A 24,655-nucleotide genomic window follows, 5' to 3' on the forward strand; every position below is an offset into this window, starting at 1 on the left:
GAAGCCCATGTGTTATATTTTTTTTTAAAAACAGTCCCACATTGTTTATCTTTATTTTTATGTACAGCTGACCTGTATTATGTATATTGCTTTTTCAGTTCATTAAAAAAGAGGCCGAACAGGACAGTGATCAATGATTGGAACCACTGTGCAAGAGCTGCTGATAATCTTAGCCCTTGTCATCAACAAGGTGTTGATGACTAACATAGGTGTAGCTATGTTAGTGACATGGTGTGGTGTGTGGAGAACTTAGTTGCTGGGCTTGTTGTCCTGCCTTGTACTTATAGCACAGTGTCTGGTAGACACTCAGTAAATGTTTGGTGCTGATGAGGAGTTACAAGCCCTAGGCTGGTTTCACAGGTTGACACTGGCGTTACCTAACTTTGAAACTATAGAAAAATTATTCCTTTTCTGTAAAACCTGGCAGATGAATTGACTACCCACAGAAACTTTGGAATCAAAATATATACTTGGGGGCTTCCCTGGTGATGCAGTGGTTGAGAGTCCGCCTGCCGACGCAGGGGACACGGGTTCGTGCCCCGGTCCGGGAAGATCCCACATGCCGCGGAACGGCTGGGCCCGTGAGCCATGGCCGCTAAGCCTGCGCGTCCAGAGCCTGTGCTCCGCAATGGGAGAGGCCACAGCAGTGAGAGGCCGGCGTACTGCAAAAAAAAATAATAATAAATAAAAAAAAAAATATATATATATACACACACACATACATACATACTTGGGAAAGGGCAATCTGCTAACTTCTAGTTATTGCAAGGACAAACTGTTTGGACCCCATGAGTGCAATTCCCAGGCGTTCAGCTGAGGCACAGAAATTAGGGAAAAACAGAAGAATACCCTTCATTAAGGACAAAAACACTGCACTCTGTTCTTTCATATTTTGCTTCCCATCCATTTCTTGCCCCGGGGCAATTCACCTGGTACTGTTTCACCATCTTTATTCTCATTATTTTGGGAGGACATTAAAGTGAGGTAGATGGAGGTGGGTAGACAGAGAAGCATCTGACTTGAAGTCTGCCTACACAACACATACTGTATAGTAAAAGCAGATTTCACTGCCTCGACTTCATCTGAGCCTAATTCGTTTTCTGGTTTTTGTGTTTTATATGTCAATTCTATGTAGTTACTTCAAATAGTGGCAGAGACTTGTTTTGAGCTCCTGAACAAAATCTAGAAGAAGGGGCCCTTCCTAACCCACTGTTTCCAGAAATACTCTTTTCTTACCAAATAAGAAGCTTCCAGGGTATAATTTATTCATATATTTATCCAATACCCTTCTTGGCCTGGTGACATACCTACTAACTATAGCTAGGTGTTTTTCCAGGTGCTAGGGATAAAGTTGGTAGCAAAATTGACCTTCAAGGAGTTTACAGTCCAGTAGACAGACGATAAACAAGCAGTTAATGTATAATTTAATGTCATGTAGCAATGCATGGTATGAAGGAAAGTAAAGCAGGTAAGTATTTCCAGGAGCTTATAGCCCACAGTGACTTCCTGTAAAGTTTTTGGGAGGGTTTTTTTTGTTTTTGGGTTTTTTTTTTTGTTTTTTACATGGGCCTCTCACTGTTGTGGCCTCTCCCGTTGCAGAGCACAGGCTCCGGACACGCAGGCTCAGCAGCCATGGCTCATGGGCCCAGCCGCTCTGCGGCATGTGGGATCCTCCCGGACCGGGGCACGAACCCGTGTCCCCTGCATCGGCAGGCGGACTCCCAACCACTGCGCCACCAGGGAAGCCCAGGGAGGGTTGTTTTAAAGGCATTGATTCACTGAGTTTTGAAAGGGAACCTACTAGCTGGGGAGGTCTAGGGAAGGCAGAATGCTTGTAGTTGGAAGACACTACGAAGAGGTCACTTGTCATGTTAGTGGATCAGACGTAAATGGCTTTAACTATAACTGTAGAGCATACACTCTTTGCAGGGCACCTCTCAGCTTTTAGGCAGAGAGTGAGCTTTGCCGTCCAGAGGACCTTTAAGTACATTTATTATTTGTTTTCTTTGTCCTCCCTTTATCACCTCCCTTCCATTGTAGCCTGGTTGAACTGTATTGATTTTCACCTCCCTCCTTTCCCTTTGTCTTCTTACTGCTTGTACTTATTAACAAGAACTTTGAACCTTTCTACTTTCTTTTTTTTTTAATGGGTTTTATATCCAAATTAACACCTACAGTACCAAGGCTTCTTCTGGGGCTTCTGTTCTCATCTCTTCCTACCATTAATTTAAGGAGAAACCAAAGGCTATAGCCCAAGAATGCAGGGGGCCCTGGCTCTGCCTCTGAGTAGCTCTGTGTCTCTGAGGTAAGTCACACTGTAGACATCAGTTTCTTCTGCAGGGTGAGGCATTTGGATCAGATGGCCTCCAAGGCCTCTTCCAGCTATAAAGTTCTGTGGACATTTCCTGTCAGGTCTGTGTCCGTGTGTGTGTGTACACTCTCTGGGGCCTGGGGCATCCCACTGTCCCTAAAGAACTTACCAAGGCACTTCTCAAACTCACATCTGTGGGACTGAGTGTTTGCTATTCTGACAAAATATACACTCTTACTGATAATGACTGTGCTCTAGGCTATAATCAGTAGTTACCATAAACAGAAACAAGGTGTTTGCACTTCTACCTGTCCCAATGATAGCTACACTTACCTACTTACTCTTGCACATACCTCCTCACCCATCCCCACACACACAAATGTATCATTTCCAAAGCTAGTCATTAAAAAAGTATAATTGTATCTTTAAGAGTTAATCTTATTTTGGAACCAGTAGGGCATAGGAATGTGAGGATGGTCAGACTGGAGAAAAAATGCTGCTAATGTTTTACCCTCTGTTCTTGGGCTCAGAATGAAAACTGCTGCTGTCCTATCTAATCTGCTAAATTAGAATCTCATGGAACAAGCATGAAAAGGGAGTCCTTCTCCCATATCTGAAAAAGAACCAAGCAACTTTCCTGGGAGAGCCTTCCCACTTTTACTTGCCCAGCTTTCCCAGTCGGAGGTAATGTTAATGCAGAAGGCGGCCAGGGAGAGAAAATCTCAACTCTGTTTTTGAGAAGAGGAATATAGGAGGTTTTAGAACTGTGTTGGTGATGATCTGCTAGGAATTAGTGTACCTCACACTCGAAGTAGAAACTGACTGGCCAGAGGAATTTCTAAGATTCTTTGCAGCACACATTAAACATAAGTGATTGAGTTGGTGGCCCTAGTGATGGCAAAGGCAGCCATAGAAATACTTCTTTGAAAGTTTGTGATGCTTGCTGAATATGCAGTCTCTTCATCTTTAAATCCTTATTTAAACATAATTTACAGAAACTAAATCAGTTTATATTGAAGCTAAATTCACAGTCAAATGCAAATTAACTAAACTCTAAAAATCATTTAAAATTAATGATATGCCCAAGAGGATAAGGTGTGTTAGATTTTTCAAAGATAATGACTGGCTGTGTGGGTAACAGATCTCAGTTCTTGAAGCAGGTTGAGACCAATATTGCTTTACATCCTTTGATTATTACTTTACAATATCCAGTCTTTTATAAACAGTTCTCTTCCTGCCCCGCTTCCTTTTTCCCTTTAATAGGAGGCTGTATTTTTTTTTTTCTCTATTCACCTTGTAAAAGCATTCACTTTGCCCTGAAGCACTAGATATAGACAGAACATGACCTAAGCACAATTAATGGAATTTTGCTCTTCTCCCCCATTTTCACTTTCTTTACCTCAAAATCCATTTATTATCAAAGGCACTTTTTTGGAGGGGAAGAGGTAGCAGAGAACCCTAAAGCAAAGTTCATAGCATTTTGAGAAGGCAGATTAATGGGAATTGCAAGTGGACTTGAAAATTGAGAAGCTCTAAGCTTACTTGTATTTTCATATTGATTGTTACTATAGACTCCATCACAACATTAGGAAAATATCACAAAAGTACCAGGGCTTAATGGGTAAGGTTAATCACCATAGAAAGGTAAATGAATTTATTAATTATAAAATTAATATGTGCTTTATCTGGAGATGTAAAAATTCACATTCATTCAATCCAAAACATTTTTTCCATCATGTAAGTTATCCCAAGCACTAAGAAATGCTCACTAAGAGAGGCCACTGTGAGGTAATGTATCCACGATAAATCTTTTTTAACTTTCAATTTTAAAAGGGGTTTTAATGGGTGATTGTTCTTTGAACTACACTTTAAAGTTAATAAATGGAAAAAAGTGTGGACTGTTGAAGTGTGTCACTTAAAATTTTGTTTTAAAATTGATGCTTGCCTGTTTTACAAAAATAAAATGCAGACTCTGGGAAACAGCTGTTAGGGCTTTGATAGAGGTTATGATTTTTCAACAGTTGAGCTATAGTTTATGGTACAGATGGTACTTTGGGTATAGCTGAAACAATAATTGATGGTTTCTATTTCCCTCCTCCTCTATTAGATTCAAAAGACTGGAATACCTTTTTCCCTAGATAGGAATTTTTTCAGTTTCCAATTACAGCCTATATCAAATAAACAACTTTTCTATTGCATATTCTGTACTTCTCCACAGTAACCTGGGTGTTGCCCCCTCTTCTCATTATGGTAGGCTTCCCTATATTTGAAATAATAGTTTTGAGGAAATGCTACTTCTCAGTACTAACCTGCAGTTTATAAAGCCTATCTTCAGGCCAAGTAACATATAATTTTTCTTTTAGAATACTAAAACCAAAGCCTTGCATTGCTTCAAACAAAATTAGCAAATAAAACTCCTGTGAAGCAAAAATGGCAGGCACTAATGTCATATACTTTAAAAAACTCAACCACAGGAATTACTAGAAATACAGATACATCCCGAATTTTGAGCAGGTAAAAAACTATGTTTCAAATGATAAGTAAAACACAGGGACTATTTTAAAAGGGAAATAATTCTTTCACACATTTTTTTTCTTAAGTTTGTTTTACAACATATGTTCAGACCAAATAAAGTTTGAGTGATAAATCATTTTTTCATCTCCTATTCCAGGGTTTTAAATTTGACATAGCATATTTTGTTTTTAATTCCTCTGCTGATTTTTATTCTGAAAAGTAAAATATGTAGATTTTCGGCATCTGCCAATGGTTCAATTATCATACTATAAGGGTTCGTTTATAGCAATAGTCTATCCAGGGTTTAGATGTAACGAATTATGGATCAAAACGCCACTGATTAACAAAATTCTTCTATAGGCTTTACCTTTTAAATTAGTATTTCTACATAATAAGCTATTGTCCAACATGTTACTATAGAGGAACTAGCTTTATCTTTAATTTGCATTGCAGTTTGTCATTTACCCACTGACTGGAGTTGAATTAAAAAGTTAGAACTCAAAACTGTGAGTTACTTTCTTGTACTAATTAACATTTGCTTTTAAGACAGAATAGCGTTTGTAGGATTTTTTGAAGCTTAAAAAGTGCTTTACTTTTAAAGTTAGATTCATCCTAATTACACGATGTATTCCTAACAGGGGTTTTCTAGTTTTTTATATGAAGATTTACAAAAGAGGGAGGGCATTGCGGGGGGGGGGGGACAAATCCACTACCTTGTGGTAGTGTTTCGCACTGTGCTCTTATAAGACTTAAAGGAGTTTGAGCCCTAGGAGAGGTAAGATCAGGAGATAGAGTTGCTGTAGTACAATATACTCTCCCCACCCTTTCCCCAAAGATTTCTCAATACAGGCAGGATACCATGTGTAGCTTACTTGGAAGGCGTCTGTAATATATAGTCATCCCTCACCTCTCTACATTTAAAATTAAATCCCAAATCTGTTTTCTCTATCGGAGAAAACTTTTCAGGTTTTGTGTGAGTTGGGAAAGGTTTTGAACCTAGAGTTCATTGGACGCGCTTTTCGAAACCTGTCCAGTTCGTGATGCTAATAACTTTAAAAGCCACCTACAGACTGCCTAGCTCTCAGACAGCAATCCCCTTGCTGGAGCTGAGCGGCTCTCCCGGGCTTACCTGAGTCGCCTGCGCTGGGGCCGGGCGGGGGCCGGGCGGGGGCCGCAGTCTCGCGGCGCTGCGAGCGGGCTGTGCGCGCTCCAGGAGTCGCCCGAACAATGCGAGCGGGGCGCCGAGCGCGCCCGGCCTATGGGCGTTACGTCACTGCGCTGCCTTATAAGGCGCTCCGCGTGTGCGGCGCGGGCGGCGGGGGCGCCGGTGACAGCCAGATCCGCGGCGGCGGCGCTGCATCGCGCCCCGGCTCCGCCGACGCTCGGACCGTGTGAACGCACAGTCGGTCCCGGCTCCCCGCGGAGGGGAATGGGCGGCGGGCCGGGGACGCTGGCGCCCTCCTGCCGGGCTAATCGAGTCATTGGGGGTCAGGGTTGATCCGCTTGTAACTTTTCTCCCTCTGGGGCTCTAAAGCTTCTGTTATTGCTTGGGATTCTTAAATACACATCATGTTATTCTTATTTATACTTTAGTAAATACGTTTTTGTTACATTTGTTTTTTGGTTGCTGGGGAAGAAGGCGGCAGAGGGAAGCCAGAAGTCTCAGTCTCTCTTTTTTTGGAGACATCTCCGGGAGTGATTTAGACTTCAAACCTTCTCTTTCCTCTTTGTAAAGAGTAGGGGTCCTCAGAGGATAGTATTTTATTTCCTGATGATGTAACTACCAAACAATTCTTCAAGTGGTGATGGGAAGGCCAGATGAAATCTTATTTTTTCAGTGTTTTTCCTGAGAGAACCTCCTTGTTCCTCATTTCTGCATGCCTGTGTTTTAACGAAAGTAGTTAAAACTAATCAGTTTATATGGCAGGGAAAATATTTATTAAAGAAATTTAATGTTTTGTGCAGTCCTTTCAAGACAAAGTATAAAAGTAGAACTTTAGAATCAGTTTTAATTCATCTGTTCTTTTCTACCAGCACACAAAATAAAACAAAATAAAAAAGACCTGAGAAGAAAAAAGAAACTGATGAAATATGACTGAATTAAGCCTGTTACCCTTTACTAGGGGGCAGATTTACTTGTATAAATACTTTTTTTTGTAAATGAGAATTAGCCTCCTAATTGCTTTGCACAGCAATAAGAGAAGTAATCTCTAAAGTCCTAGCCAACTATATGAATCTGCTAAGTAAATTAGAGACGTGGCTGCCTCATTTGTGAGTTTCAAATAAACTGAGTAGTTTAAATAACTTGAGTCTATTTAATTTTTAAAATTACATTAAAATAGGATTGCTTCCTATTATAATGTACATGTCTGTAGAATTATTGTTTCCATATGTTTTGTCAAACAGAAATAATGAAAATAGTCTGCCTGTTTCTTTTCTTTAGTGTGGAGTAGAGAAAGACTGGTTGCAGAGAATTTATAGTTAGCAAAAATGGCATGGAGAAAAGATGCAGGGCACAAAAATAAACATGTATCATCTTTAATAAACTGTGGGCTCACTTTAACAGTTCTTCTAGATCACTCTACCTGTCTACTGAGATGCGTATTAAACTAACCCCTGCTTTTTGTATATACTGTTTTAAGAGAAGTGAATGATTATACTCTTCAGCTGAACTTAAGTTTTAATATTTGATTTGCAGTTTCGTATTAACATTTTAGATGTTGGTTTGTTAAATACACTTATGAAGTGTATTTAAATATTTTTAGTCTCCTATGCTTGCCTTGTACTGATTAAATATCCTTTGAGATTTTTATACTAGCTTTGATTTATTACAAGTGAGATAAAATGACTGTTATGAAAGTTGCATGAAGCATAAACACCTGAATCTCAACTCCAAACTGGTAACATAAAGCACCTCTACCCAAAGCTAGCATTTTTGTAACTTGTTCTGCCTCCTTTCCCCTCTGATGGATACAGAGGCTTCCTAACATTTGACACTACCGTTTATTTCTTTCTTATACTTTTGTACTCATGCTTTGCATTTATGTTCATGCTTTTGACTTCCCAGTTTCCCTGTAAAATATGTCAGTATTATTTCCTCCTTTTCTTTAGGTGAAGTAACTGAAGACTAGAGAAGTTAAATGGCTAAAAGACTTGTCTAGGGTTCTCGAAGCAAGAGAAAAGAAGATTAGTACTCCTACTTCCGAGTTCCTTGCCTGTGCTCTTAACTGCTGAAGCACTGGCCTCTGAAACAGCTATGACTCAGCGTTCCAGCTGAGGTCATGGTATGTGGCCACTCTCTTCAGGAATCAATAATAACTCTCATTTGTTGAGCTTTTAGTTCATACCAGTCACTGTGCTTAATGCTCTACATGCACTCCATCATTTAATCTGCATAACACATTTTGAGGTGGTTTTATCCATACTTTTCAGATGATGAAACACATTTGGAAGGGTAAAATTGCTTGACCAAGGTCACACTGCTGGTAAAGTAATGAAAGCAAAAAATTGAACCAGTGTTATTGTATATACAGCCTTAGTCTTGTCTTCTGTTAAGGATTTGCTCAGAATCTCTCAGAGGTGTTGCTAGTAAAGAAATATTCTGATTTAACTGAGAAGTTTGTGTCTTTATTTTTCAGACTGATGTTGAATTAGGAGAACTAAAACTCACACTCTTCGTAGGCCACACACCAGAGCCACCCTGACTGTGTGCCGAATAACCCTAGGGAGTGTTGTTTACATTGGAGACATTGTGGATTTGTATATTTACTAAGATAGTTTTCTTGAGGATGTTGGCAACATGTTCTAATAAAGATAGAATATTATAAAAATTTTCCAACAGATGAAAGTCAAAGGTCTTGAAGAAGCGGAATCTTTATCTAACTGACACAAGGGCACCCTGGGTCTTGTATTGAACACTCCAGCCAGCCATTGGCATTGTGCTCCACTGGCCACATGAGTAGATTTTTATCTGCTTTCCTTTTCCTATCAACATTCTCTTTGCAATGCAATTTTTGTTCTCTTAGCTTCTGACATATATTTATTATGAAAAGAATAGAGTTATGACCATTGTGCCTCAGTCTTGGCTGAAAAAGTTTTACTTCCCTTTTTACTGAAAATTTTACTATCCAGTTGCTATATGACTCTTCTCATTTTATAATCAGGAATATCCTACAAATAAGTATACCTGCAAATAAAAGTCCTTTCTACAACTAGTAAGCTGAATTTATGATCTAAATCAGCAATAGTTTTAAGTTATCATTTGGAAATGGCACAAAGGAATTTTTCTACCAAGCTAATTGCTTTCTAATGCAGAAGAAGGGTTTGTAGGTGACAAGGCTGGAAACTAGGATGTATCCATTTGATTGAATGGTATGAGGTCTCTTTTGTTAGATAGCCCAAAACAGTTGAATATCAGCAATTTCCCATGGTTTAAGCTATTGCCAGGAGGTTATTACAATGGCCACAGCAACCAATGTTAGTAGTAGTGTCCACAATTATTTAACTGTTTTAAAATAACATTAATGTGTTACTAAACATGTCAGAGCCAGTTTCTCTTTGTGAAGTGACTGCTCTTATTTTCTTTCTTGTCCTGTCTCCCTGCCTTTGTTTCTTCTTGTGACTGGTAAAGTCTTTTGGTCATCTGAATAAGTGCCAGAGAAGCAGTATTCATAATTAGCTGAACCTTTTCTAGAGCCGCCCACAATTTTTACTATTGGTTCTTTCATCAGGTAAGTGGCAGTGTGCACTGCTCTCTGGAAGCTCTGCTGCAAGCTTTGGGATGGTAACACTCACGTGGCATGTGACATGTTTGCTCCTTTGCCTCTAGAAGAGTATATGTGGAAACACTATAACATGCAAAGAAAAACAGCAATTCTTATTATGGGCTTGGTGCTGTTATGAGAAGCTGAACAGAGAGGGGATATAGATCCAGGATGGCATGGGGAGAGGCAGAATGCTGTGGTCCTTCATTGCATCAGCCAGTAGTTGGATTGGCCAGAGTGTGAGCCTTTGGTGCTAAGATATTCGTCCTGACAGAACATTCTAACATCTCATGCACAGACTTCTTGAAAAACGGCTTTGCCTCTGAGCATTGGGCAAGCCTGCTGTAGATGTGGAACTGATCACTTCTCTGCTTCTACACAATTTTGGAGGAAGGCTAAAGAGACTGAGCACCACAGGTGGGCAACTGTGGAACATAGAACCAAAAGGAAAGTCTGAGGGTGAAAGCAGCTTCTCTCCATGCCAGGGACAATCAGTTTTCTAACCTACCTCTTCCTTTCACTCTTCTTTCTGTTCCCCAGGTGATATCTGCCTCGCTCTGTACACATAAATGCCTGCATGAAATATACCACATCCCCAGGCAGCACAGCACTTACACTGTGCACCGAGAGCTTAACCAGCAGTTAATGGGCTGTAGTGAATTTGAATTTACATACAGACTGTCTCACTCTTACCTGCAGCCCAGATCTCCTGTCCCAGGCCTCCATAGTCCTTGACGTTTCCAGAGGCTCCTCAACTATTCCTATTCTTACTTTAGCAGACTTTGATTTTATAAAGGTACCAATCCCCTTGAGAGTTAACTTGGGCTGATAGCAACAGTGTCAGTGGTAATGTTAGGGAATGGGATGCCCTTTATTAACATTAAAATGAATGCTATTTTGTGGCTTTAAAAATTAACTTAAAAATAGTTCAGTGCCCATGTCATAATTTGGAAAATGCAGAAAAGTCAAAAAGACATTTTACAACTAGTTCTACCACATGAATACTGCCAACTATTAACAATTCCATGTATTGTGTTTCCTTTTGGTCTTTTTCTAAGCATTTGTAAAGCATAATTGTTTTCATACTTTGGGCCATAATTGTGTATTGTTTCTTTTTACCTTTTTATATTAATGTTCCTGGCTTTTCTATAGCTATCGGGTCATTTAAAAGCATATATTTGCATATTTTCCCTAGAAATGGTGGTCATAAAGCCAACCACTGACATCACCATGGTTTTTCTTTAACAAATGAAACAAGGAAGTCCATATGTAATGGAGACTTTTCTGTTGATCAGAGACCTCCTATTCTTGGTTTACGTGGGATGCTATGAGTTGACTATGGGACTCTAGTGAGCATGCCAGTAGGTGAGCAGAATGACTTGGGGAGAATGAAGGATTGATAATATGACATCACCATAAGATTATTAAATGAGAAGCAGGAAAAGCCTGCTATTTAGGTCCAGTCCATTTGCTTATTTATTCCTGCAAACATTTTGTGTTTCCTTGGTAACTAATAATAGTTTTGTGAAATTGTTGAACTCACAAGTATTGCTGCAAGAGTAAAAAAAAAAATCCTTGAATCACAGAAATTAGATGGAAGAGACCTATTAGGTCATCTTCTTTGTTCCTTGCCAGTACAGATTGTTCTTAATACTTTGTTCAATCCATTTTTTTAAAGGGACCTTGTAAACTAGTTGGTATTCCATGTCTTTTTTAAGTAATGCCTTTTAAAAGAAACTACTCTGACAGCTTTTTCTGTATAGTTGTGGAGCTTGATTTCAGGCTAAATATAAAGGAGGAAGACCTATGGGTTCAAAGTATAATTGGGGACTTCCGTGGTGGCGCAGTGGTTAAGAATCCACCTGCCAATGCAGTCGACACGGGTTTGATCCCTGGTCTGGGAAGATCCCACAAGCTGCAGAGCAACTAAGCCCATGCGCCACAACTACTGAGCCTGCGCTCTAGAGCCCGCGAGCCACAACTGCTGAAGCCCATGTGCCTAGAGCCCGTGCTCTGCAACAAGAGAAGCCACAGCAATGAGAAGCCCGCGCACCACAACGAAGAGTAGCCCCCGCTCACCTCCACTAGAGAAAGCCTGCGCGCAGTGACAAAGACCCAACGCAGCCAAAAATAAAATAAGTAAAGTACAATTGAACAGGTTTTTTTAGTTGGAAGTCATTGGGACAGTTTAGGATGTTATTGGAATAGTTGGCCAACTAAGGGTGAAACAGATGGGTGAGTTGAATTTATGTTTTCTTTTATCATTGGAAACTCAAATATAACAATGCATGAGGATAAACTGTTAATCATATAAACTCATTGAAATGGATCTAGAAGACCTAAGGAAATAAAGCATTTAGGAAGTAAAAAAAAAAAAAGTGAGAGTAAAATGGTTCATTCTAAGGTTATTTTTATGAAAGAGACATTTTATGCTCTTCCCTCCTGTCCCTGATTCTGCTTTGTCCATTATTTATAGTTGATTATTACTTGATGTGAAGGTGGCTTCTAGTTGTAAAATCCTTTCCCTCAGTCAGGCAACTTTTTCAAAACCCCAGAAAGACAGAATAAAACTATCTCACAGAGCAGTCAGTGATGGTTTTATAGACTAAATGCTTCACTTCCCTACATTATGGCTAAAGATGTCTCCACTGGGAAAAATGACGAACAAATTAAGAAATAAGAAATGTGCTTTGAGTTTTATTACGAAGGATAATCATTTTATAAAATCACATTTTATAGTGTAAAAGGCCTTAAAAAACATCTACGCTCCTTATTACCACTCTTTGTTCTCCCTTTTTAAGTAGATGAGATAGTTGGATCTTGGAGAGGTTAGAAGGACTTGCCCCAAGGTCAAACAGTAAATTGCTGATCCAGCCACTATGTTTTATGGGTCTGCATGTCTCTGCTGGGAAACTTGAAAAATCAAAAATGGCTAATTAAGCAATGTGATTAGAACTGTCAAGAAGAATGTGTCTGAAATCCTAATTAATATTAGTGTAATGTACCTAGGTTTATACTAACCACGGAACTAATTTGGAACATTAATGAGCAAGTTATCCACTTTATGGATTAAAAATGCAATATTTTTGTTGCATTTCTTTTTTTTATTTTTAAAAATTTATTTATTTATTTATTTTTTGGCTGTGTTGGGTCTTAGTTGCTATGCGCTGGCTTTCATTTTAGTTGCAGTGAGCTGGGGCTACTCTTTGTTGCGGTGCGCAGGCCTCTCATTAAGGTGGCTTCTCTTGTTGCAGAGTACGGGCTCTAGGTGTGCGGGCTTCAGTAGTTGTGGCTTGCAGGCTCTAGAGCACAGGCTCAGTAGTTGTGGTGCACAGGCTTGGTTGCTCCGTGGCATGTGAGATCTTCCCGGACCAGGGCTCAAACCCATGTCCCCTGCATTGGCAGGCGGATTCTTAACCACTGCAACACCAGGGAAGCCCTGTTGCATTTCTTTTAAATTAAAGATCTGGTAATCAACTCAAGCCACCAAGGTTGATAATGGGTTGACAACTCTGGTCAAAAATTTAATGGAGAGATCTGAGCTTTTAATATTAATTCTGTCACTTAACAACATTGTCTTGCATGCTTGCCAATTGGTTATTCTGTATATGAGAAATCCTTTTATAATTTATGCCACTAGGTATCCAATTTGCATCATAAAATACAGGTTCAGGTTCGGGAGGGAGGTCAAAAGTCTTGTGTTCACCCTTAAATTGAAATATCTCTCCAGTGAGAATTTCACCGTTCTTCTGGGAGTTGGTACATACACAGTCAAGTTGTCATTAGTCAGAGCTGAAGAGCTCCAGCGATTTGTTACTCCCTCAACAAGTCCATTCCATTCCGAACTAAAAATTGGCTTCCTCTGACTTCCACTGACATTCCTGATCTTTCTGTGGAGCCATACTGAACAAATACATTGCTTTGACATGACAGTTTTTTAAATATTTGAAGACAGTTTGTCCTCAATCATCAGGTGTTCCTATTTGATATAATTTCAGTCCTTTCACACCCTGTGTCTAATGGTTTGGTGCTCAGAATGAACAAGTTACTTCCGAGTATAGTTACTTCCCCTTTATAGACTTATAGACTCTGTGTATGTGTGTGTGTGAGTGTGTGTGTAAACCTTAATTTTTCTTAGCATTTTAGGCAACCACATCAAACTACTGTGTCATTGAGCTTACTGATCACCAGCCTCCTAATGAACAACCACACACCTAAGTATTTTCATCATGCACTGCTCCCGTGATAATCTGGGTTAATCACTTCTATCCTATGTTGGTTTTGTTTATATTATATCTTTGTTATAATAACAACAATAATATATAACACATTTATTGTTTAATGGATGCCGTGAACTGTATGCTTTACATATAATATCAACTTTGATCCACATAATGACCCTGTGGGATAGATAACTGAGGAACAGAGAGGTGAAGTAACCTGTGAAAGATCACAGAGGAAGTTAAGAGTGGCACCAGGGTTTGAATTACAGACTGACTTCAGCAACCTCTTGTAGAAATCACACTCAGTGTCTTGTAAAATTTGGTCTTGGGGGTAAACAGTACTAAGCCTGGAGTCATAGAACTTTGTATCTCTCCTATCTGCCACCTACTTCATTATGCTTGCACCATGGGATAGTAGAGTGAGAATGGATCTTGGAGATCACCTGGTCAGCTTCCCTCATCTTATAACTGAATAACTGAAACTGAAACTCAGGCTGTGCAGTAGCCTGTTCAGGGACACGCAGATGGGGCAGAGCTCACTCAGGCCAGTGTGTGATGCCTTTTCTGCTGCAGAACTCTGAAGTGTTTCTGCTTTGTACAGTTTCTTCTCTCTCTTTTCTCTTCTCCTCCCTCCCTTCCCTCTTCTCTTTCCTCCTTCTTGTCTTCTCTCCTTCTCTAATTATTTACGTCACTATAAGCATCAAAACAACAGTAACAGTAATAGAAATCATATTGAAAGAATCGCTTAAAAATCCTACCATACTGTGTTTTAAACTGTTTTCATTTATTGCCAACTTCTGAATCTGTATGTTCTTTAATCTTTTCAGATTATGACATAGATTTAAGAATCCTATCAAATATCTTCTTAAAATCCCTCTGACTTAAGTTTCATGGTTCAAAGAAGATTTAAGGAGTGGGAAGGGAAGGGAAAAGAATTGCTGTCATTTATTGAGAGCCTAATGTGTGGTGATTATTCTGCCCAGCCCTCTACCTTGATCTTTCAAACCTCCTTCCCTCTCTGTGAGATTCTATATGAGGACAAGCACAATGCCCTGCACATAGTGGGCATTCCACAAACCTGCTGAATGAGGAAATGACTGCAAAGAAGTGCTTTGGATCCAGCAAGAAAAAGAGATGATGATCATGTACACACTACTCCCACTCATTGACTGTTAGCTTTTGGTCCATTTTATGTGCCATTTATTTCATATCCATGGAGGCAAGTATGTGTGCAGGATAGTGTGTGCAGGATATTTGCAGTGATAGATTTTGGCTTTGTACTTTTAAATCAACATGATACTGATTAAGTCTTGATGTGGAAACTATTCTTTCTTCCATTTAATCAAGTTTCTGTAATTTCCTTGATCACAAATATTATTTGCTAGGGAAATTTCCCCATGGGGGTGTATTTAATCGTGCAAGTAGGGAAAAGTCTGTCATGATAGTGCTCTGACAGCCTGAGGACTTGAGGAGTAAAAACTGCAGGGGCAGAGTTTCTTCCTAACACTTGCCTCTTGGCAAAACATAACTTAAAATAGAGCTGGTTTCTTTTTAAATATAATCAGTTCTAATGAAGACTGATCCAGTTTAGTTCTGAAACACATAGAATCAATTTTCAGTTACCATGAATGGCTCCTGCCCTAGTGATGCCAGAATGTCCATGTTCCAGCTCACTTATTCACACTGAGAATCTGGGGAGTCGTCACTGGTGTCGACTCTGAGTGACCTCAAATTTGGACTCTGAGATTTATCTCCAAGTGCTGATATACTCTGATAAGATTGACTTAATTTTCAAATTAATTAATTTTCAAAACCTATGAATAGCTCAATTATATTTCATTACCTTATCTTTCAATACAAAAATTCAAAGTTCTTTGCTAAATGCAAGTATTTAAAATTAGCACGGGACTTCCCTGGTGGTGCAGTGGTTAAGAATCCGCCTGCCAATGCAGGGGACATGGGTTCGATCCCTGGTCCAGGAAGAAGATCCCACATGCCACGGAGCAACTAAGCCCATGCGCCACAACTACTGAGCCTGTGCTCTAGAGCCTGCGAGCCACAACTACTGAGCCTGTGCACCACAACTACTAAAGCCTGCACACCTAGAGCCCATGCTCCGGAACAAGAGAAGCCACCTCAATGAGAAGCCCACATACCGCAATGAAGAGTAGCCCCTGCTTACCGCAACTAGAGAAAGCCCACGTGCAGCAACGAAAACCCAATGCAAAGATAAAATAAATAAATAAATAAATGATATTTAAAATAAAAAAATAAAATTAGCATGAGTTCATGAACTTACATTGGCATTTCATTTCCTCTTTTTAGTATATCAGTAGACTCAAAATATGAAAATGGCTGAGGTGTTGCCTCACCTCTGATAGGTGCTGACTGACTTTTGGTTAAAATTAGACTCTTTCCATCCATCCATCCATCCTCTAACTATGGCTGTTGTTTGCTGAAACCTTGTGGCACATATGTCTAACTCTCTTCCTCTTTCTTCCCTCCTTTTTGCTCATAACCACACATACACTACATGCTACACAAGTACACATTCAGGCTTTTATGTATGCTCACTAACAACTACAAGGGGAAATGAACAATAATAAAATTCAAATTTTTAGATCAGGAATGGAAATCTACTTCCCAAAGGCTAAATGTGTTCTCTTTTTGTCCAGTCATTGTGACCTTCAACAACTAATAGCACTTTTGTGAATGAGGATTATCATCAGTCATTTATGCCAATATGTTAGTAGCAAGATGGATGGGAGGGGGGTTGGCAGCTGATGCATGGCTTTCGCATGTACAACATTGAAGAATTTTTATGCTCCTGATGGGATGAAAGGGCCTGTGTTCTCCAATTAGGTAGTGCCAGTGAGAAAATATGATGAAAAATCTTGAAAAAAATTAACCTTTGTTCATGATACTTGCTCACTGGAATGGAATTGAGCGAATGAAAAAGATATTACATTTTCCCTTCTAAATTGAAGGATGTGGGATATCAAAGGGAATACTGTTGGGGGGGGGCTCTTGTGATGACTTATAGGCATAAAGAAGTTAGGCCTAGTCTGCATCCGCCATGTTCTTTTAAGAAGCACTCAACATATATTTGTTGAGTACCTTCTGTGAGTATTTATCACTGTGCTAAGTTCATGGTGACGGGGGGTAGAGAGTATAAAGCGTGACCCTGCCTAGATTTTGATGGGTAGATAGAAGAAACAAATAAACAAAAGCCAAAACCCAATTAATATGAAATTGGGATGCTGAGTTTGGTGAAGTAAGAATTTTTACAAAAGTATCAGTTAGACTTAGAAATATCTGGGTGGTCTTCATAACAGAAGATAAGGTTCATCTGGACCTTGAAGGGTGAGTATGTAATTCCAGGAAGGAGAATGGCAGAGCAAAGGGACCCTGGATTGACTGTAGTCACTGACTGGCTCTTGTTGAGCAGTATGGGGCCCCTGCAGACAGTTGTACAAGTGGTATACATCGCAGCCCTGGAGGAGAGAGTGGTCGCAAAAGGTGGGGCCAGACTATAAATGGGTCTTAAAATTCAAGCAGTGGGGGTTTTAACTTAATGTAGACAGTAGGATGCCATTGGCAGCTTTTGAGCATTTGAGTAACATACTGAAAGCAGTTTTAAGTGGCTTTGTTGGAAAGTTTCTTTTCAGTTGCATATTGAGCTGCAATATCCATAAAATAGAATTAGGAATACTCCAGCCTCGTTATACATTCGTATGTTAATGCTTCTTTTAGGTATAATTCTTGGACAAGTGAGGGTGTGGAGTAGCCTCTAGTGAAAAGTTTTAAAGGTCTTTTCTGAGAATCAAAATAAAATAGATGTATAATATTTTACTTAAGCAGGAGAATTTCTTTTAGCTTTATTAAAAGAATGGCTCTCTTGAGCCATTTACTTGATAAGTAATTATGATTTATCAAAGCTTCTCCTCAGAGAAAAAGTTGGTAGCTGGGTAAAGATCTCCCAAGGCTGCTCATATCATACACACAAACTCTGAATATGAATGAATGACTTGCCGAATGAATTGGTTTGTTTGTTCGTTTTGATAATGTCCTTTGCAGAGGTACCTGTTTGATCCATTACTTACACTGGAGGAGGTTCTTTATGTTTTAGGTTCACCTTCTTAAGTACTTAGCTATCAGCAATTTTATTTACTGATTGTGGAAGGTAAAGTTGAGAAGAGAATCTTCTCAGAATGCTTTTTGTTGAGACAGACACTTTTATCTTCACTTTTCAACTTCCAGGGAAAAGAAATTCTGTGATTGTCTTCATTGGGTCAGTTCTGAGATTTCATAAATTTCAGTACAAAAAATAGCTTTGCTAAGGACTTTAGTTTGTTTCTTTTTTCCCCGTGGTTTTATTGGGCTTTGATCCCTCTCTTTGGCTCATGAGTTATTTAAAGTTGTGCTTCTTAATTTTTAAGCATATATTTGGGGCAGGAGGGAGAGATCCTTTTGTCACTGATTACGTTATAGTCAGAAAATATGGTCAGTTTTTATCTGCCTTTCGAAGTTTGTTATGATTTGCTTTATGGTCCCACTGTGTTTAGTTTTTGTACAAGTTCCCTATCTGCTTAAAGAGAATGTATATTCTGTAGGAGTTAAGAACATCATCCTCACTACAAATAAACCTTGCTTATTATGTTGTTAAAATCTTCTGTAACCTTGCTGAGTTTTGTCTGCTTGATTTATTAATGACTTAAGAGGTGTGTTAGACTCTTCCGCTGTGGTGGTGGATTAGTCTGTCCTTGTGTTTCTGTCAATTCTTGCTATAGTTATTAGAGACCATATTTTTATGTGCATGTAAGTTCAAACTATTCCTAGAAAATGGAATCTTTTCACATTATATAGTGACTCTTTATAGACGCTTTCCACCTTAAGGTCCCTTTTGTCTCATATTAACATAGTTGTATAACCTTTCTTTTGGTTAGTGGTTGCTTGATGATGTCTCTTTTCCAAACTTTTACTTTCAGTTTTGCTATATTCTTATGTTTGAGTCACTTATGAACAGCATACAGTTGGGAATTATTATTATTGTTAGAACTGTTTTAATCCAATCTGACAATCTTTGTCTTTTAATGTATTTAGTCTATGTTACAGTGATTATTGATGTATTTGGTTTTACTTTTGTCATCTTAGTTGATGGTTCTGTTTTTCACCACCTTTTTTGCTGTTGTTTTATCTCATTTCTTGGCTTCTTTTGGATTTTATTTTTATTCATTTTCACCCTCTCTACTTTGGAAGTCATATACTATTTCTATTCTGTTAGGAATTAATTAGCCTATACATTCTACCTCACAAGTTAAATTCTCAAAGTCTAAAGCTAATCACAATTTTAATCCTCCAAAAACTTTAAGGACTTCAGAACACTTTAAGCATACCCTCCCAATTTTTATATTACTGTTGAAATATACTTTAGTTCTTTTTTTTAATTCCACAAGATATTATCATTACCTATTATTGTTCTTTTAGTCAGTGTTGGTTTAGATGTACCAACATATTTACCACTTTCTTTACTCATCATTCCTTCTTTTATTCCATACTTCCATCTGGGATCACTTTCCTTCAATCTAAATACATACTTTTGAAGTTCCTTTAGTGGAAGTGTGTTTTTTGCACACTCTCTCTTTTTATTTATTTGAACATGTCTATATTTTACCCTTGTTCTTAGGAAGATTTTTACAGTGCATAGACTTCTAGGTTGACACCATTTCTGTCAGGACATTGAGAGTAATATTCCACTGACTTTTGGCTTCCCATGTTAATGTTGAAAAGTCAATCATCAGTCTAATTGTCATTCCTTTTCTCTCTGGCTGCTTTTGTGATTTTTCCTTTGTCTTCTGATATTCTGCCATTTCATTATGATATTCTTAAGTATAGAGTTCTTTATTTTATATTTTCTGGGCTTCATTAAGATTCCTGTATGTGTGAATTGGTTTCTTTCCTCACTTCTAGAAAATTCTCAATGTTAAATCCTCAAATATGGCTTCTGAATAATTTTTTGTCTCCTTACCTTTTAAAACTTAGACACATGTTAGACCTTCTTACTCTGTTCTTCATATCCTTCAACTATTCTTTCGCTTGTTCCGTCTCTAGCTCTTCAGGCTGCATTTTATTATTTCTTCAGATTTTTCTTCCAGTTCACTAATTCTCATTGCTGATCTTACAGTTATAGTTTTTCATTTCCAATTTTTTTCTTTCCTAATTTGTTTGGCCTTTTATAGTCTGTTACTCTTTTAACTAGAAATTTCAATCCCCTTTTTTATCTTTCATATATTAAGTATGTTTTACACACTGTCTGATAATTTAAATATCTGATGTCTTTATCAACAGTTCTGATTCTGATTTCTCCGGCTTTCAATCATTATGCATTATTTTCTAGTGTGTTTTTGGATTTTTTTTAATATGAACTCATACATCTTAGACTTTATATGTGGGAATTCTTTGAACCCTGGGTTGAAGGTGGCTTCCTCTAGAGAGGATTTTTTTTTTTTTGCCAGGTGCCAGGGAGTATTGTCAGCCCAGAATCTATAGGCTTTTTATTTTTTGTTTTTGGACCACCCAGGTAGTGTGAATTTGGGCTGCAAATTCTCATGTTGGGTAGCTTGTTATTATAAATTCTCAGTGGAGTTTATTTCTTCCCTTTCTCCCAATGCCACAGTTCAAGGAAAGTAGTTTTCCTTTTCGTTCCTGGAGGTTGGTTTTGTTTCTTAGTCACCTTTAACACTGATGGTTTAGATGTTTGTAATCCTAACTTTATGTGGGGTAGGGAGGGCCCTGGACTTTGTCCTCTGTGCCCTATGGTGCCATAAAAACTAAAATTAAGTTCACAGCATTCAAAAAATGCTCTCAACGCAGAAGCCGGCTTGGGTTCTTCGTGTACCTTCTATACCATACACTATACTATACTTCTAATTTAGAGAAAGTTCATATAATAAGCTTACTTATTTCCTATCTCCCCTTGCTCTTAATTCACTATCATTCTTTTACCCTTAAAAATGGAAACTAGTTTTGGAATAGAAACAAAGTAATAACAAAATTGAAGAGGTTCAACGGATAGAAATATTATTGAGGGTTCTGCTGACAGTGTTTTCTGATTTTGATAAAGCCTAAACTTTCTAGTTGGGAGAAACAAATCACCTGCCTAAGGCTATTTGTTGGAATGTTACCATATTTTATTGCCAGATCCTTGCTTTTTTTGATAATTTAGTAGCTAAATTTGTTTTAAATATCATAGGAACCATTATTTCTGTTTGCATATCATTAGTTAGATAGATGTGAGTGCGTGCATGTGTGTGCAAGTGTTTGTTTCAGTAGCTGCTTGTGTCTGTGCTGTGTTTTCCTTATCACTATATTGCATTTGCTTTATCCTCAGCTAAGAAGTGGGGGAATGAGATTCTGAAGATGATTTTCAGGAGGGAACAACTCAAAGTCCATAAAAGTTCATCCCAAGTCAGGTCTTCATGTTTCGTGGCCTTGGTCAGCCTTCATACAACAAAGCATATGGGCTGTTCCCAAAGAAGACCAAGTGGGTGGGGTGTGCAAAGGTGACTAGGAATGGCAATGCCTTGTTTAGATGAATGCAGCATGCTCTGTGTCTGTCCTCTCAAGGTGTTCCTATGAGGAAATCTGGGGACTCTAAAGACACATCCTTCTGCCTTCATGTCTCCATCTCCAGTAACAATATTTTTAGAATCTAGGTATTTTTGGATGGTAAGCCCCAAAATAGTGTTGTCCATTTTGTAGACTCTCCACAAGTCTTTATGCTCTATAGATAATTGATTTATACTTATCTCTGTAAAATAGAGTTCCATGCTAATTGAGAACAATTTTTGTTTACCAACACCCCTCACAGAATACATAGATATTTTAGTTAGATTTTACCACCAACCCCAAAGGCATTTTGAAGGTAAAAAATCTTATTCCCTCTTTACTGAATCCACAAATGTTTCTATCAGTTTCTTTACAGTTTTCTTTTTATTGAAGCTGGGTGACTAAACATTCAGTATTCATTTATTAAATACCTACTGTGTTAAGTGAGACAAATCTGAGGGGAAGAAAGCCATTTAACATAGTACCAGCATATATTAGGCTCCAGTAAACTTTGTTCCTTTTCTCTGTGCTATTATATCCAAAGTTTAGTGCTATATGGAAAAATAAGACAGATCCCTTGCTTCAGGGAATTTACAGCTAAGAGTTGGTTAGGGAGGTATTAATATGGAAGAAAAGGGCTTCCCTGGTGGCACAGTGGTTAAGAATCTGCCTGCCAATGCAGGGACACGGGTTTGAGCCCTGGTCCGGGAAGATCCCACATGCTGCGGAGCAACTAAGCCTGTGCACCACAACTGCTGAGCCTGCGCTCTAAAGCCTGCTCACCACAGCTACTGAAGCCCGCATGCCTAGAGCCCATGTTCCGCAACAAGAGAAGCCACCGCAATGAGAAGCCCACGCACCGCAACAGAGTAGCTCCCGCTCGCCACAACTAGAGAAAGCCCGTGTGTAGCAACAAAGACCCAACGCAGCCAAAAATAAAAAATAAATAAATTTAGTTTAAAAAATATGGAGAAAAAGATATACTGGTTAAAAACTAAGTGAATTACACAGCGTGCATAAATGAAGTGCCCTTTCTGTGTAGAGGAAGAAGTTATGCATCTAGAAAGGTGTGAGACAAGGTGGCACTTAGGAGTTCAGGTAAAATAAAGTTCCATCCAATTTGATCCTCTGTTGTGGGCAACATAAAATGTACAGTCACTAAGGAGGAGCTGGCCTGGTGCCAGATCTGGCCCCAGAGGCAGCTGGAGGGCAGACTTACTATCCACATTACTCTTGTGTGCTCGTGTGCTGGTCTCTTCTTTCCGTGAATAACCATTTCTTGTTTTTTTGTTTTTTATGCTTTTAAAGTCTGTGTTGTTTATGGTTTCTCTTGCTCATAGAAGAAACATGGCATAATGCTGAATTTATATAGATTTTAGGGCAATTTGGATTCTTATAGCAAGAAGGAAAGTGAATACTTTAACCTTCAAAATGTAGAAATTTCCCCATCTCGCAAAAAGATTTGAAAGGTTCATTTGTAAGATATTTCCCAATAGAAACAATGTTATTAAGTTATTAAGTAGAGAGTTGGTTCCCAGATTAGCACAAGGAGACTTACTAAACCCATAATAATGCTGAAAGCCTGTATTTAGGTAATTGTGATAGTATGGTGATATTGTAGCACAATCATATCATAGCTCACAAGATTTATATATAATGTGATTATTACAGCCTGTAGTGGAGAACAATATTCTTGCAAATGTATAGAATTTAAACTATATTTCGGGTCAGCTAGCTTTTTGTGGACTAGCTGGGAGCCTATGTTTTACATAACACATGATATTTATTAGTAAATGTGTTCCAGGTTCCCACTTTGGATTCCAGGTGAATACCTCCCTATCATATCCATGGCAGCCCCTGGCTAGCTAGCCTGAGGAAAATTAAGTAGCTCTGGAAATACTCTTGCCCTCCAGGTGTCATCCTTTTGAGCAGAATGTAGATTGTCTTTTTATATAGAGGGAACATTCACGAGTCAGGTGTTCATAACCCAGAGAATGCTTGTATGTATTTTATGTGGCCCGGAGGGTTAAGCTTAATATATTTTATTCTTAGCTCTCCCAGGTTTAAGCATGACAGCATGTTCTTTTAAGCAACTTGCAGTCACCCATGTTCATGACTGGAAAAGCTGAAAACATCCCCCTTTAAAGAATGAATCATACTTCATCCAGCTTTGCAGTTGGCTTCATAGATCTAGTGGGCTGTCGCTCAGCAGGACTGTTTTTTATTTTTTACCATATCCCATAACACGTGAATGGTAGTATTTGTGGGTTCTTCACGGTACTGTATTTCCTTTCTGCTATGGACAAGAGCTTATTTTTTGCCTCCTTTTCCAGAAGAGGCCAAGTTCCTGGTAGTGTTTGCCAGATACAGTTTAAGGAACTTAGTTCAACCGTAACATAACTATTAATCCATGGCGATGTTTCTTGGCCTATAGGTTGGTTTCAGTAAGCCAAAAGAGGATAATCAATACAGACTGAAATAGCATTCATTTCTTGTTGCTGTACTTGTAACACCAGACTTCCCCACTTTATCTCCATAAATTCCCGTCATCTTTAGTGGAAAACCCCTTCCTCTTAACTAATCTCCATGGTGTTTTCTCCTCTTGACTCAGGGCAATTAATCACCTAGCAACCTGAACCCATGGAACAGGTGCCTTATTAAATGACTGTGGTTAAATGTTGGTTAAACTCTAGCAGTGATTACTAGAAAAGAATGTTGATAGTTGGTGAGGGTTTGACAAAGGAGCCTCTTACCTGTGTTTGTCAGGCTCTAGGCTGTAAAGATAGGCTTTCTGTAGCGGAGGTATGCAGCTCGGTGGAAGAGAGAACCATTTTCTGCTACAGGGAATTGCTGTGCTTCCATATTCTAAAGTATGAGTCAAGGATATCTTTATGATTACACATCCCTCCTAACATGAGGAATAAACTTTAGAGAAAAGGAAGTTAAGAGAAAACAGAAGTGTGAATAACTACTAATGGTGCTGTCTCTGGCTCCGTTCCGTCTGCCATTTCATCATACATAAAGGGGTTAGTTCAGAGATTCCTTTCCTGGCAAATAAGTGGCAACATATGTTTGAAACAGTGAATGGAAACTATAGGGAGAAAATGGCAGGCATATGGCAATAGGAAGGCAAGGGAAAATTTGTTGCACTAGTGTTAGCTGCAAAATTGGTGTGCTCTTCCATAGAGGGGCTGTTTTACTTTAAAAAGTCTGCATGCCCCATTAGTACAGCATTT

General features: G+C 38.8%; 3 protein-coding genes across 4 annotated transcripts in view; 1 reads left to right on the plus strand and 2 right to left on the minus strand.

Moving 5' to 3' along the window:
* The window catches only part of FILIP1L (filamin A interacting protein 1 like), a 31,621-nt gene extending 25,565 nt beyond the window's left edge, over positions 1-6,056 (minus strand). The window contains exon 1 of the mRNA XM_030861015.2: positions 5,955-6,056. The gene's annotated coding sequence lies outside the window, so the exon portion shown is untranslated. The remainder of the gene's footprint in view (positions 1-5,954) is intronic.
* CMSS1 (cms1 ribosomal small subunit homolog) overlaps positions 1-24,655 on the plus strand; it is a 382,976-nt gene that overhangs the window by 51,119 nt on the left and 307,202 nt on the right. The gene's annotated exons all lie outside the window — the stretch shown is intronic.
* Positions 1-24,655, minus strand: part of LOC115855628 (filamin A-interacting protein 1-like) — a 163,044-nt gene that overhangs the window by 40,332 nt on the left and 98,057 nt on the right. The gene's annotated exons all lie outside the window — the stretch shown is intronic.

This window comes from Globicephala melas, chromosome 4, assembly GCF_963455315.2.
Source record: "Globicephala melas chromosome 4, mGloMel1.2, whole genome shotgun sequence".
NCBI lineage: Eukaryota > Metazoa > Chordata > Mammalia > Artiodactyla > Delphinidae > Globicephala > Globicephala melas.